General features: G+C 43.3%; 1 long non-coding RNA gene across 1 annotated transcript in view; it reads left to right on the top strand.

The window, feature by feature from the left end:
• Nucleotides 1-16,323, top strand: part of LOC148686162 (uncharacterized) — a 345,039-nt gene that overhangs the window by 295,744 nt on the left and 32,972 nt on the right. The window lies entirely within an intron of this gene.

The raw sequence follows: 16,323 nt of genomic DNA, 5'->3' as shown, positions 1-16,323 counted from the left end.
AAGCCACTGCATAAGCAAAGGGACACGAGTGGTCTAAAGCACTGAGCCTCTTGGCCTTGCCGATCGGAAGGTTGGCGGTTCGAATCCCCACAACAGGAAGAGCTCCCGTTGCTCTGTCCCATCTCCTACCAACCTAGCAGTTTGAAAGCACGCCAGTACAAGTAGATAAATAGGTATCACTGCAGTGGGAAGGTAAACGGTGTTTCTGTGCACTCTGGTTTCCGTCACGGTGTCCTGTTGCGCCAGAAGCGATTTAGTCATGCTGGCCATATGACCCACAAAGCTGTCTGTGGACAAATGTCTGCTCCCTCAGCCTGAAAGTGAGATGAGCACCGCAACCCCACAGTCGCCTTTGACTGGACTTAACTGTCCAGGGGTCCTTTACCTTTTTACTGCATAAAAAGGTAAAGGGACCCCTGACCATTAAGTCCAGTCGCGAACGACTCTGGGGTTGCGGCGCTCATCTCGCTTTACTGGCCGAGGGAGCTGGCATACAGCTTCCGGGTCATGTGGCCAGCATGACAAAGCCGCTTTCTGGTGAAACCAGAGCAGCACATGGAAACGCCATTTACCCTCCCGCTGGAGTGGTACCTGTTTATCTACTTGCACTTTGAGGTGCTTTTGAACTGCTAGGTGGGCAGGAGCTGGGACCAAGCAACAGGAGCTTTTACTGCATAAGCAGCACCAAAGCGAGCTTTCTGGCATGCAAGCCTGGGCAGTGGGTTTGGGAGTCCTGGGCTGCCCAGATGACAGGATCTCTCTCTTGGTTTTGCTGGTGTGGTCCAAAAGAAAGCAGAGCAATACGGTGGGCAGCAGCTAAGCTGCAGGAGTTGCCGGAAGGAGGCGCACAAGGTTCTATCAAACCATCTGAGGGTCTCCTCCCCTCTGGATTTGTGTAGGGTTCACTCCTTAGCCTTTTCTTCTCCAAAGATACCCCACAAGGCAACAGAGGTTGTGCTTGTCTTTTTTATATCATAATTTTTATTTGGTTTTACAAATATTGTTTCCCCCCCCCTTAGTGGTTTTAATCTGCCTTTACACTTCAGTTAGTTTTTGCTGCTGCTTGTTATTCATTTTGCGATTGTTACTGTTATTGCTTTGCATTGTTTTGTTAGCTGCCTTGGTTTGCTTAGATTTATTTTATTTTATTTTTTAAGGACGGCAGGGTATATACCGGTACATTGTCAAATAAAGATTGAAACAGTTTTGCCACTAGGGAGTTTCCTTGGGGGGGAATGGATGGGTGAGATGTAACTTTTTGGTGCAACCTCTTTGCTGAAAGGCATTGTTCGTGTATTAGCCATACTCAATAGAAAGCACGCACACATGTGAGTTGTTGATGCCTTAAAGCAAATCATTTCCCTATTAGGGTGTTAATTGACCTTCTTTCTTGCACTGCGCCCCTCCCTTATTCTCCAACGTTTGTTTCCCTATTAGGGTGTTAATTAACCTTCTTTCTTGCACTGCGCCCCTCCCTTATTCTCCAACGTTTGCATTGTGGGACAATTGCCTCTAATAGAAAAAGACACTGAAAGAGTAAAAGGTTACAAAAGAGGGTCCAATAATGGCTGGGGTAGAAAACAAGCTTGTTACAGAATGGATGTACTTTTAGCAAAGAGAACGGGAAACGTAGCTGCAATTCAAACGATCTTGATTAGAGACATCTACAAAGCAGCAGAATTAAACAAGACGCTCACTCACCTGTAGTCCGGGAAAATGGAGATCATTGTTATGCTGTTTGCAGTTTGCAAGCCTTTCTTCCCGTTGTTTGGGGAGCAGTGGCAGGCTCTTCGCCCACCTGCTGTCCTCCAGCTATTTTGACTACACCTGATCAGCCCCAGCCAGCACATGGCTAATGGGAGTTGTGAGCCAAGACAACTGGACGGCACCAGGTCGGCAAGAGCAATGAAACACCCAAGTGGGAATAGGAGGGGTGATGCCCTGTGGTCTCAGTAGTACAGTGCATACTTTGCATGGAGAAGGTCCCAGATCCAGACTTTGACATCTCCAGTTAGAGTTGGAGAAGATGACAACAGAAGGCGGGGGAGAAGTTAGCACTCCTCCAGCCTCTTTCCCCTCTCCTGCATTACTTGGCTTTAATATCATTTTTTTTGGAGCTTGCCTAGAGAGCTTTATCAGCACCAGTGGGTCTGTTTTGGTATTTCTGTGCTCTGCATAAAGTACTCTTTACCAAAAATGGGAAATGGCTGCAAAAGTTGGGTAGTCTACTCAAACCCTATCCTACTTGTTTTTGTAAATCTGCATTTTCCAGTGTGGTTGTAGCATTTAGTGCCGACGTGGGGAACTTTTGGCCCTCCAGAAGTTGCTGAACTACAACTCCCATGAGTTATTTGTAGTGTGGCTGTGTGTTATTGTCTTGGAAAATATTCAATAGGGCCAGTTCTGGGGGCCCCAATCTCTCTCACCACCAATGAAAACTAATAAATGAATAGAAGGAGAACCTACCCATGTGATGCTGACATAAAAACCTCACATATACCCTACATAAAAGACTGAAAGTTTACTACTCCCCCTCTCTCCTCAACACTCTTCTCTCCCAACTTTATACTGTCTACAACATTAAAGTCTCACATCAAATATAACTGACCTGTAGAAAGGACTTTAGGATCTGAAAAGAGAGATGATGTACGCACTTTTGTAAACAAAGAAAATATTTAATAAAAACATCTTTAAAATAAAACTATGGGCCCCAGCCAGCATTGCCAGTGGCCATGGATGATGGGAGTTCTAGTTCGGCAACTTCTGTAGGGCCAAAGGTTCCCCACATATGTATTGGAGGAGAACTGAAGAGAACTGGGTTTGAATCCCCATGCAGAAGGGTAGCTCATTGGATGAACTTGGGCCAGTCACACACACTCTTTCTCATAATAATAATAATAATTTATTATTTATACCCCGCCCATCTGGCTGGGTTTCCCCAGCCACTCTGGGTGGCTTCCAACAGAATATTAAAATACAATAGTCTATTAAACATTAAAAGCTTCCCTAAACTCAGTCTGACAGGGTTGTGAGATAGAGGAACCATATATTTCATTCTGACCTGAATGGCTTAGATAAAATATGCAATACATATAACATCAATCAAGAGAAATCTAGCCACAAATGCACATGAAGCAGCCCCAATGGCTCCTGGGTGTTTTTTTTTTTGGAGGGGGGGTTGTTAGGTGGTTTTTGTTTGTTTGTTTTGGAAGGGATATATAGTGAGCAAAGAAGCAGTAGATGAGAGTAAATGATAACTGTTTGCACCCTGGCTTCACCCCACTATGGCTGAATTACAGTGGACTCTCAGTTTATGAACACCTCGGTTTATGAATTTTCGGTTTGCGAACACCGCGGCCCCATCTGGAACGGATTAATTCACTTTCCATTACTTTCAATGGGAAAGTTCGCTTCAGTTTATGAACGCTTCAGTTTATGAACAGACTTCTGGAACCAATTGTGTTCATAAACAGAGGTACCACTGTACAATAATTTGTCTGTAACATGTAGTCTGCCCCCAATTTTAACAGCTTCACACAGATTTAATAGGTTTGACAGATGGAAGTCGGAAACCTCTATTCCTCTGATAAACTTTCAGAGGCTAAATTGTAAGAGACATCAATATCTCTACTATTTCTAGGCACCGAGTCTTGAAAATGTTAATCTACAATCTTCCCTACCCCACCATGAAAAAAATTGTTAATACTGTATGTTGTGCCTGTGCGTGGATGTGAAGTTAAACACACTTTTATGTATAAAGCATAAAAAGATGTTGCTTTGGTAATAAAGTTTATTTCTGCAAAGCTTGGCTTCATCACACTAAATGTGCCAAATTTGTGGGTGTGGTTTGAAATTAGCAGATGTTCACCCACACTATGAACAGAGATCCCATTTGTTGTGCTTGGAATGGGGTTAGATTGTGCAGCTTTTGGAACCAGTTAGGGTTTTTAAAATTTCTTCCTGGGGCCCCAAACCCGCACCCAACTTAAAACAAAAACAAATGCAAAACGTTTATAACAAGAACCTAAGAGTTCACAGCTTAGGTTAGATGGGTACAGATAATGAAAACTCATTGATGTTGATGAGAACAGGATTTTGAAACATTCCCATTCATACGTCACCTCCCAAGGGGGGAAGAAACCCTTCTCCAAACTGCTTGCAGTCATTGTAGGTGCTAAAGAGCAATGAGGAAATGATACAAAAGACCAATGACTGCAGCTGGGGGTAAGCCTGTATCATTGTGGATCATTAGCTTGAAAGGTTTGTTGCGTGCATTCAAAGGCACACACACTCAAAATCTTTTTGAATTTTTTTATTGAAATGTTCCACTTAAAGTCCAATAAAAGCCAAACTAATCTAAAAAGAAAAAAAAGAAAGGAAAGAAACCAGGAAAGGGGGAGGGGAGGGGAAAAGAGAGAGAGAGAGAGAGAGAGAGAGAGAGAGAGAGAGAGAGAGAGAGAGAGAGAGAAAGAAAGAAAGAAAGAAAGGTATAATAATACCAAGCTCTTTATTCCACACACAGAAGAGTGAACTTGCCCAGCTCTCCCCTTCCCTCAGCCTCTCCACCCTGTCTCTCATGCAAGGCCCTTCATAGGAACACACATTTCAAATCTTGATGCATATTCAAAGACCATCTAGCCGGTGTTCAAAATTTCCATTGTTCTAGGCGCATTTTGCGACAAGGAATTTCATTAGCGCAAGCAGTTTCTGAGCTCTGGGCACAGTGCTGCACCTAAGATTTCAAGTGAAAGCTGCAGAGTGGAAGGAAAGGAGGACCTTTTCCTGCCTCCCCACTTCCAGCTACTCTCTGAAAACTGGAGAAGAGACCCTCTTAAGAATATTAGGGGGGCGGGAAGGGGAAGGAGTAGACCATGTGAAAAATGAACATAATATTTTAGCTGCAGTTCATTCCTTTTTAGCTTTGTATTCTTGTTATATTAAAGCATGCCTAGACATTCCACTGTTGCATCCATAACCTCGGTTTAAGGTGCTCTTTAGCTCCTAGCTTTCATATCTCAGTTTCTAACACTGCTCAACCACCTGTCAGTGCAAGAAATCTACTGCTACAGCCTCTGCTGAAAAACCTCTAATGAAAAAAAAGTCCACCATTTTCCAAAGCTGGCTGTTCTTTTGCCTTACCATCAGGAAGGTTCCTCTTAACATTTGATCATAATCCCCTTTCTTGTAACTTGAAGCTGTTAGTTAGGGTTCTTACAACCTGGAGCAGCAGTGGATGGGGTGGGTGTGTGCTTCATCCCCTATGGCAGGGGTGGCCAACTTCCAAGAGACTGCGATCTACTCACAGAATTTAAAAACTGGCAGTAGTCAACCCCCATTTTTAGGGGTTCAGGTCAAAGTTGTTGTGCTTTTCTTAGGGAGGGGGAAAGCCACGTTTTTAGGGTGTTCAGGAGGCATAAGTTGATGAAGATTATGTATAGATGGTATCTTACACCAGTAAAGTTGGCTAAGATTTATCATAAGCAGGATAACAAATGTTGGAAATGTAAGAAAGTAGAAGGAACCTTTTACCATATGTGGTGGACTTGTCCCCAAGTAAAGAGCTTCTGGGATAAGATTTATAATGAGTTGAAGAAAGTGTTTAAAAACACGTTTATTAAGAATCCAGAAGCATTTTTACTTGGTACTACAAGAAAGGAATTACCCAAGAAAGATATTACCTTTTTTCTGTATGCCACAACAGCAGCTAGAATTGTAGGAATTGGAAATCTGAAGATATGCCTACGGTGGACGACTGGCAGATGAAGCTGATAGAATTCCTGGAACTGTCTGAACTGACTGGGAGACTCCGGGACCAGGGAGAAGAATCAGTAGAAGAAGATTGGAGGAAATTTAAAGTTTATTTAGAAAAGAATTATAAGATTAGTAAAATTCAATAAAGGATTTGGTAGTGTAAGGAGGTTGTAGAAGTAAGTTAGATAAATGTAATATGTGTTAAGATTTAGATATATAATAAGATGTTGTTATGCTCTTAAGATTAAAATTATGCCATGAGGTTTTGGAAATTTTTGATTGAAAAGGGATTAAGAGTAATATTTAGAATAGATAATTAAGAAATAGAATGTTATTAAGATTTAGAAAGTGCTAAGCAAGTGATATATAGAAATGTAGAAGGGAGGGAAAGGAGGAAGTCAACAAAGATATGGAATATAAGATTGAATGATGTATTTTTATGTTTTCATTTTTGTTGTTTATGTTAGTTGTATATGTTATCTCAGAGGTTTTTATGTTTTTTTATTTTGTGTGTGTGTGTGTGTGTGTGTGTGTGTGTGTGTGTATACCCAGGTGGCGCTGTGGGTTAAACCACAGAGTCTAGGGCTTGCTGATCAGAAGGTCGGCGGTTCGAATCCCTGCAACGGGGTGAGCTCCTGCTGCTCGGTCCCAGCTCCTGCCCACCTAGCAGTTCGAAAGCACATCAAAGTGCAAGTAGATAAATAGGGACCGCTCCGGCGGGAAGGTAAACGGCATTTCCGTGCGCTGCTCTGGTTCGCCAGAAGCAGCTTTGTCATGCTGGCCACATGACCTGGAAGCTGTCTGCGGACAAACGCTGGCTCCCTCGGCCTCTAGAGCGAGATGAGCGCCGCAACCCCAAAGCCGGACACGAGTGGACCGGATGGACCTATATATATATATATATATATATATATATATATATATATATATATATACACACTGATTCCTGGACCATCCACGGGCCGGATTTAGAAGGTGATTGGGCCGGATCTGGCCCCCGAGCCTTAGTTTAATCTCTTAGGTGGCACAAGACACATTGTTGGTTTTGCCAACAATGTATCTTGTAACATCCAATGGACAACATGTAGCTTCCAGTGGACAGAGTGACCGTTTTCTGGACCTTCACATGAAACATAGAGGTCTGGGTCCATCACCAAGCAGAAAGCACTTCTGTGTGCACAGGGGAGTGGCAAACTTCAATTTCAGCAGCAGACCTCATGAAGTGCAGCATCGTTTCAAGCAAAATATGAAGGGGGGCACTTTTGAGGCACACAGGAGGATGGTGGAGGAGGAGGGACTTGAAAAGCCTCTGGGTGCAAATGGAACATCATGTTTTGGGTCTGAACCACAATTCTCCTCCTCTACCAAAGAAAGATTTTAAACTCTTGGGTGCTGGCCACATTTTCAGACATCTTTGAGCTATTTGCAGCCCTAAGGCGGTCCAATCCTTCCCTCTTTCCTAAAGCTTTTCTCTGGTACCCTGTAGCCAACACCTTTGAGAATCGAAGTACTTTTAAAAGTCAATGACTAGTTTTAGTTAGGATAACTTTCTTAAATATTTTCCTAGAGACCTAATCTGGCCCCTGTCTTTCCTATTTATGTGAGCTGACTGTTGCCATCTGCTGGTGATAAAACGGTCCATTCTAAGGACAGTTAAGGAGGTGTGTTAAACACTCAGCAATGTAGGTGTTATCAAAGCATCAAGAAAACAACAAAAACCAATAACAACTGTAAATATGTCTGAGTTGATCAATCTTCTCAGGAGGAGGAAGAGAGACTGCAAAATCCATTCTTTGCCATATAAAAATTGTAGCTTTTCTTAAAAGCTCCCCCCCCCCCGGTCCCAGTGGTTGTTTCATTGCTCTAGAGAAAACTTTGCTTCCCAGATTAGACGTTGCTCTCTTGAGTTGATATATACCCTCAGCAATGGTGGCCTTTGGTAGATGTTAGAAACGAAAGGTCATGCTGTGATTGTGTTTTTTGTAAATCCATTTTAGTGCTTTGGGTTTGTGTTTACCTTAAAGTAAACCTGAGGCAAAAGATAACAGATGTCTGATCTCAAAGATCATAGAGATTATAATTTGGCACGCAATACCATGAGTTTATCAAGTTTATGGAAGTATGTTTGGAAGCCTCTAGACAGGCTATAAATGAAAGAAGGGAGGGAGATACCCGCAGAGACACTACAAGGCAAAAGTTTTGAGAAAGTCTTTCCCCAGATTTAAACGTTGCAGATTGTATAATGAGCAGGGCAGCTGGACTGTTAAAGCATTCTTTAAGCCCACATTCATATAAAAATAGTGTGAGAAAAGAGAGAGGAGGATTGAACATTGTGGGGCTGTGCTGAATTGTCACCACAAAAACCTGAGGCACAGAAGAGATAGGTGGCTCATGAGACCACACTTGCTGGTCTTCTTTCACACGCTGTTTGCCTTGTGTAAGGTATTTGTTTAAACCTGCAGGACCAGGGACTTAATGGTCATTTTGGACCACTCACAAAACGTTATTTGCATTTAGTATGATAGTGTTGTTCAAAAGTCATTACAGTGGTACCTCGGTTTAAGTACATAATTGGTTCCGGAAGTCTGTACTTAACCTGAAGCGTACTAAACCTGAAGCGAACTTTCCCATTGAAAGTAATGGAAAGTGGATTAATCTGTTCCAGATGGGTCTGCGGAGTACTCAACCTGAAGCGTACTTAACCCGAGGTATGAGTGTAATTGGTTCCAGAAGTCCGTACTTAACCTGAAGCGAACTTTCCCATTGAAAGTAATGGAAAGTGGATTGATCCATTCCAGACAGGTCCGCGGAGTACTTAAACTGAAAATACTCAAACCGAGGCGTACTTAAACCGAGGGATGACTGTATTGCGCTTTCGGCTATGTTCTGTTGTCTACGACACCATGATTTATTTGAATATCTGAACTCTGCCCAGTGGCAGAACTATTGCTTGTTTGTTGCCACAAACCATGATTTGCTGTTGGTTTATGAACCATGGTTTATTTTAACTATTACTTGGTGCTATGTGTTAACTTGGCATCCTTCCTTAACCATAATATGTTGGGCTGCATACCTCAGATGCTTGCCAAGCTATGAAGTTCTGAGGCAAGAATAGTTGGAAAACAAACCAAACTTTGGATAAATGATCCAAGATTTGTTTGATCTTCTGTGGGACAGCATTGGCTACAAAGCAGGCCATTGCCCTTAGGCTGCAATCCTACACATACTTAGCTGGAATTACACAGTTACAGCTTAAGTCTGTAGGACTTCTGAGTAGACATGCATAGAATTCCAAATGTATACTTTGGAGTACCCCACAAAATAGACATTGCTATGCAGATATCGCTGGAAGATTATGTTGTGCTAAGATTTGCAACAGATTTTGAACTTGTTCACATGACAGGTCATTTTCATCAAAGGCACTTTCAGAGTCTCCAGTCTCAAACTTTTTGCTTTGGCTGAATGTGAGTTAACATAAAGCTTGATGTAAATTAAAGTGCTTTGTCATGCCCAAGCTAGAACAAGGTTCCTAACAATTTGCAAATAGGGGTTTCCAAATCAAAAAGAATGTGGGTGGGTAAAGCTACCTAAAGAGCTATCCCACCTCTCCTCTTTTCTCTAAATATGTTAATTTAAGGAAAATTGCAGCCTAGGGCAATGCACCTGAGTCTTTCCCTCTCCAGAACCACCAACCATGTAATGCACAGTTAAATTCATTCTTCTCCCTTTATACTGCCCCCTAATTAGTCTGAGTGGTGATTAACTCAAAAATTGTGTTCACCTTAGCATGATACACCTGTGAATACCAGGATCTGATGCAACTTCTAACAAGATTTAGGGGGGGGGGACAAAAAGTTGCCTATTCGCAACTGTAGAAGACTGAAATATTGTGGGTGTCAGTCTCACTCAGAGGATTCCTTAGACTGCAGGAGATATTCTGTGTTATGAACCAAGTCCCTTGCCTGATGGAGCGCTGCGGTTATGTAAAATGTGTAAGGAGTGTTCTGTACTGGATCAGATTCAGTTAATGCACAAAGCTACCAAGAGGTGCCCTGTATTAGCTTTTATTATTATTCTCATCGTACTGTATTGGACTATATTGTGATTTTGCTGATTTGCAGATGGGTGCAGTTCTGCAATGCTGAACCGAAAACGCTTCCTTGGAGCATGCTTATCTGAAAGGCGGAATAAACTGACATGCAGTGCTCATAAAGTCTTGTCTACATTAGCATCTCTAGTAATTAGGATTATATGTGTGTTGGAATATTTTATGCCTCCTATGCCTTTGGCCTAATTCCCACACTGAAGCATCTCAATGGCTGAAGCTGAGCTTCAGATGCTTTTCCCAATATCAGGGCAACTCGGACACGTCACCCAAACTTTAAAAAGTGAGATATGCACCTCCATACCTTAGGGTAGGGCAGGCAGAAAGTAGGCTGGGATTCACTAGTAGATTTGCAGCAGACTTGCAAGCATTTCATATTATTACTCCCAATTTCAATAGCAACAAAAAGCCCTCTCACCTAAATTAAGCTGTTAGAATATTGAACTGTAGTAACTCAAGACACAGATCTTCCAGAGCAGGCAACTGACTTTACTCATGGGGCCACCATTTTTGCACCTGGCTGTAGTGGACAAGAGTCAGGGTTCTAGCAAAAAACAAAGTAGATATTGAAAGGTTGAATTCTGCCCACCCCTACCTTAGGAGGTTTCCCTCAGACACAACTTTGGTTTCTGATATTTAAGTTCATTCCTTCTGCTACAACACTGTCTGCAGGCACAAAAAATGCCTGGCACATTTTCCAATCACAAAAATGGCTGGTTCCATCCTTCCCTGCATTTCCCTTCCACCTTCCCTTCCATCTCCAACCCCTTGCCTTCCATCCAAGCCCCTCACACTTTCTTCATCCTTCGTTCCGCCTGCCATTCTTTTTTTGGAATGCTTACGAGATGTGTAGCAAATAATAGGTTATTGGGTGGATATTTCAGTGAGGAGACAATGGCAGTCTGCACATGTGCAATGGCATACTTTATTAGATGTGTGTTGTACAAGTCCTATTGTGATTAAAACAGCATATTTTAAAGCCTTTGAAGCACTAAACAGCCTCGGTCCAGTGTACCTAACGGAGAGTCTCCACCCCCCATCGTTCAGCCCAGACACTGAGGTCCAGCTCCGAGGGCCTTCTGGCGGTTCCCTCCCTGCAAGAAGTGAGGTTACAGGGAACCAGGCAGAGGGCCTTCTCGGTAGTGGCGCCTGCCCTGTGGAACACCCTCCCATCAGATCTCAAGGAAATAAACAACTATCTGACTTTTGGAAGACACCTGAAGGCAGTCCTGTTTAGGGAAGTTTTTAATGTTTGATGTTTTATCGTGTTTTTAATATTCTGTTTGGAGCTTCCCAGAGTGGCTGGGGAGGCCCGGCGAGATGGGCAGGGTATAAGTAATAAATTATTATTATATTATTATTATTTTAAATGCCTCCACTGTAATAGTCTATCTGCTCCAGCATACTTTTCTCACAGTGGCCCACCAAAGGCCTATGGGAAGCTCTGAAGGAGGACATGTGTACTGTAATGCAGAACAGAGAATTGTAAGCAAATCTTAAATACAGGCAACCCCCGTTTTGCACACATTCGAAGAATGTGCATCCATGTATGTGTGGGACTCTTTTGGATCCGGAAGAAGGCGTAATGGGGCGTAATGAAGCAGTGCAGGCTTATGCGCAATCTGCTGACATGCGCAATGACCCGAAACACAACCCCTGTGCAAATCAGGGGGTGAGTGCACCGGCTTGTGGCGAGGGGGCAACCCCCCAAGTGACTCGCTGTGAATATTAAACTGGTATGAATTTTTATAATGCACCACTTTGAAAATGTTGTTTGCAATTTAAAACACAAATTTGACACACTAAACACTTCCCCTATCTTTTTTAAGGCAAAACAGATATATTGATGGTCTTTGCTGTGCTCTGAATGAACTTCTCAGTAGATAGCATCACCAACATGTTCAGCAGCTCCTTCATCATGGTGCTGAGGAAAAAAAAATCTGATTCCACTGTAGGCATGGGTGTGGTGTCTTATGATGAGGAAGCAGCTGGTCTCTGAAAGGGTTCTCTGGCTGATATTTCTGGAGCCTCTTTTTGGCGTATTCTTTCCTTCTGTCTTTCAAGAGCGGCTCAATATTCAGGTCTGGCTGACCAGGTTCCAGTTATTTTTGCCTCCAGCCTCCCTTGAATGGCCCACACAAGCAAGAGCAGGCTTTGTACTGTTTTCACCTTGGCTGTGCCAGGATTGTTTTGACAGAGCAGGGAATTAGGGTTCACAATATGCTAGATTATGAAGGGGAGAGATGGAGACAGCAGAGTGTTTGAAATCACATTTACCATAAATGGACACAAAACCTCTAAAACAAGCCAGATAGCAAAGATGCTTCCAATCTTTATATTATTGGGGTAGCAACTGGGGAAGTTAAGAGATCGGTTCCCCAGCACATAGTCCCTTCTAGCACCTGCTGCCTTGTGATCGGCCTAACAGATACGAATTTGCAGGAGTGGGAGGCAGGGAATGTATTGGAGTGAGAAGGCTGTATGTTAAACAGATTTATTTCAAGTGGGCAGGGCGAATAAGTGTGTGAAAGGGGCTACTCCCAAGGCTACACTGTTGTAATCTTGGCCAATTCAGCAGCAGTTCTACAGTAGAAGCCCAATCACACATGCAAATAAGGATTTCCATAGTGGCCTTAAGTATGCATTGAACAGGTTGGAGAAACACACCCACCTGAATAGCGAGCTCGACAAGCTGCAGGAAAGGTATTGAAGTGAGAAGAGCAGTAACATGACCATGTCGGAGTCGATTGGCAGCAGGTGTCTACCAACTTAATTCCAAATTTTCCAAATGCAGATTCCCCTCCACCTACCACAGCCATTTAACATTCCCTGCTATTCGAAGCCTGCTCTTTGCTCACCTTGCTCAACCCTCCCCCTCCGGCCCCCTGCCCAGTAGAGTTGGGAAAAGCAGAAATGCCAAAGCCTTCAAAATAAATCCCTTGTTTCCCAACGCGTACTGAGCACTGTTACCCTCGCCCTACCAATGGGAAATGGGAGGCTCTGTGAGAGTTGTTTGCTTGAAGCCACACAAGCACTTCTGGTTTTCTCTCCCATCACCACAGACAAACACACACCCTACAAGGAAAGGAACACAGGACAAGATGATGAAGACGGGATCCATGTTTTTACAAACACATGCTCTACCAGTTGCCCACTTTCCTTCCGCCAAAGTACAGAGAGGAAGGAACCTGCTAATTGAGGTGTTGTTGACAGTGGCAGATCCATGTGCCCTGTGCATATCATGATGACAACAAAGACATTTATTTATTTTTTGAATGATTTTTATTTGATTTTACAAGTATAAAGATAAAACAATCCAACTATACACATCCACAGGTAAAGATTCCTCTGAATCTCTGGACTTCCACCTTCCCCTCCATGGGTCCTATTGTCTACTGCATATTTTTCTATAGTCCATATTTTATATCACTCCATTGTCTCCTGCTAATGTTTTTTATCTGCTTATAGTGGTCTCCCAAATAAATTTAAAAAATTTCCCATTCTTTCTTAAAGTTTGGGTCTTCTTGGTTATTGAGCTTTCCGGTCAGTTTTGCCATTTTGGCATAGGCCAACAGTTTATTTTGTCATTCTTCTCTGGTAGGGACTTTGTCTTCTTTCCACCTCTGGGCTAGTAGCATCCGTACGGCTGCTGTTGCATACATAAAAAGACTTTTCTGCTCCCTTTGAATATCCACAACTATAATTCCTAATAAAAAAGCCTCTGGTTTGTTTTTTTGTTTTTTACCAAAGTTAATTTGAACATTTTTTCCACCTCATTATATATCATTTCCCAGACAACAATGACATTTATATCCCATCTTTCCTCCAAGGGAGCTGAAGGTGGTACCCATGGTTCTCTTCCCCATTTTATCCTTGCATCTACTTTGAGGTAGGTTAGGCTAAGAGACAGTGGCAAGGCCCAAGGTCACCCAGTTAGCCCCATAACTGAGTGGGAATTGAATCCTGGCCCTAGTCCAACACTCTAGCCATTACACAGCACTGCCTAAGAGTTGGCTAGGCATTGGCTTTGACCCTGGAAAAGCCACCACAGGTGGTTGTGATGTGAGCCTCCAAAAGCTTCCCCTTCAAAATGCAACGGCCTATTGATCGATGGCACCACTGTCTTTGCTCCCACACGCTGCTTGAAGTTTCCATTGTGCCCTCCAGGGATGTAAGTGAAACTGTACTCCAAGCAGCCATCACACAAATTGTGAGTGAGTCATGGGAGTAAGTTACGCTTAGAATTAAAACAAGGAGTTTCACTTAGTTGGAATGTGGAGTGCTGTGAGTATAATAGCTGGCAGATCATTTCCAGTTATCATTCCAATAGTAGCTATCAATAAATAGTCATTCCCTCTGGTTCCCTCAGGCTTCAGTTAATGTGACCTAGGCCAGTTTACACCCGTCCAGAATTAGCTTTATATTTTAAAGCTCTTATCTCCATGTGGCTCGCAGAATCAAAGTGTTCTTTTGTTTTCTTTTTATGTGCTGCTAGAGCCAAATGCTTTCTACTTTAATGAGAGACACGGAAGGAATTGCTATCATGCATTTTAAAGACACACATGTCAACCTCCTCTCCTGCCCCCGCATGTACACTTTGAATCGCTACAGCGCAGTATCCGAAGGTCCTTTTGATGCTCTCCCAGAAAGCCCTTTTTAATTTAATCTCTAATGGGATTAACAGCTTCATTAAGTTGTAAATCTGCCATATTCCAGCTGTTGTGGGAAACTGAACTTTCTGGACCAGAGGCGCGTTTCTTGCAGTTCTGAACGTGATGTCTGAAAATAGCCCTTTTTGCGGTCTTTATTTCCCTCTTTTCGCTGCTACCTTCCAAAATATATCCTCGTTGGCAAATATTACCAATAGAGGTGAATGCCAGCTGACATTTTGAGTGAAGCAGGATCGCTGTAGTGACAGCCAGCTGTGCAACGCTTTTTCACTAGAGGTGATGGTCCGGTGCCTTTAAAACAGCACCCCAAAAGTAAGATGCTAGAGCCATAAGTACAGACATGTGCATGGCACCAGCAGCCATGAAGATCCTGGCAAGCTACCGAGATAACAGTGATATTCACTTGGGGGTGGGTCCATATAAGTTGATTCTTGCCGAAGCACAGAACTTAAGAAAGACAACAGAACTAGAGCTGATATCTCAGCTATTATCAAGGCCGTCTTAAGCATATCTGGCGCCCTGGCACCGTGGTGCCAAGATCCCTCCGGCGCCCCACCCGCACCCCGTTTCCCAGCGCGGCTGTTTGGCGGGCACAGTGAGCAGCGTGGCACCCAGCCTTGCCGTAGGGCCGGCCCTGGCTATTATCTCCTAAGGCAGTGGTGAAGAACCTGTGTATTTCCATATCTATCAGGACTCCCAACTCCCTTTAACACTGACCGGTGGAGGCCATGCTGGCTGAGGTTGGTGGGAGCCGAGAATCCATCAACATTTGGAGAGCCATATGTTTTTCTATCTCTGCACTAAAAACCAAGTAACTACCAGTCAGGTTTCTAGGTCTCAGAGTTTGACCTCAACTTTCAGGGGAGGTTGTCACCTCCTTCTCAAAGGTGGCAGGGTAAGCAGAAAAAATATATCAGAGCTAGCTAGAATCGAGGGGACATTCTACTTCCTGTATGGCTTGTGTAGTTTTAAGAGCATAGCAAGCTCTCTTACACCAGACTCAAACTACTTTGGGCTCTCTTCCAACTCTACAATTCCATGATACTTGTAGTGTCATCTAGAAGAAGGAAAACTCTTATCCTAAACCTCTGCTGCCTTATATGATATCTTTGGGAGAAGAAAGGGCTAAGGAATAAGCCCTTCACAAATCCTGAGTGGAGTTCCTAAGTTGTTTGGATGGCATGTATGCTTCCTTCCTGCAACCAAGCTAGTGCCAAACATATTGCTCTGCTTTCCTTTGGACTACATCAGTGAGGCAGGGGGTGGGTCCGTTCTCACACTTTCCAAGCCTAGAAAGTAAACGCTGACATGTGATGTAACAATCACACATCCAGCAATGGAGGAGTGAAATGCTAACATCCTCCACCATCCCTGACCACTGGTCCTGTTAGCTAGGGATCATGGGAGTTGTAGTCCCAAAACATCTGGAGGGCTGATTTGCCTATGCCTGGCGTATGCCACGAACTCCCTAGTATGGCCTAAGGGAAGTCACCTTTTCCCAGCCTCAGCCCTGCATCTGCAAAATGGGGAGAATAATGCTGACATACCTTTCAAGAGGGAACCTACCGTATATTGTAAAATACTATTGCAGTGCAATAAGAAAATTGGAATTGGTTTGGAATAACATGTGCTAAGCCCATTGAAGGCTGTTGTCCCATATATGCTGTTGTCCCATATATGCACTTAGCTGGGAGTGTGTCTCATTTAAGGCAATGGGGTTTGCTTTTGCGTAGACATCTATACAATTCAACAGCTAAACACTAAAGAAATGCAAAGAATGTTTAACTCGGTTTAAGT

The sequence above is a fragment of the Zootoca vivipara genome, chromosome 3 (genome assembly GCF_965207765.1).
Source record: "Zootoca vivipara chromosome 3, rZooViv2.hap1.1, whole genome shotgun sequence".
Classification (NCBI taxonomy): Eukaryota; Metazoa; Chordata; class Lepidosauria; order Squamata; family Lacertidae; genus Zootoca; species Zootoca vivipara.
This window is presented reverse-complemented; position numbering and strand designations above follow the sequence as displayed.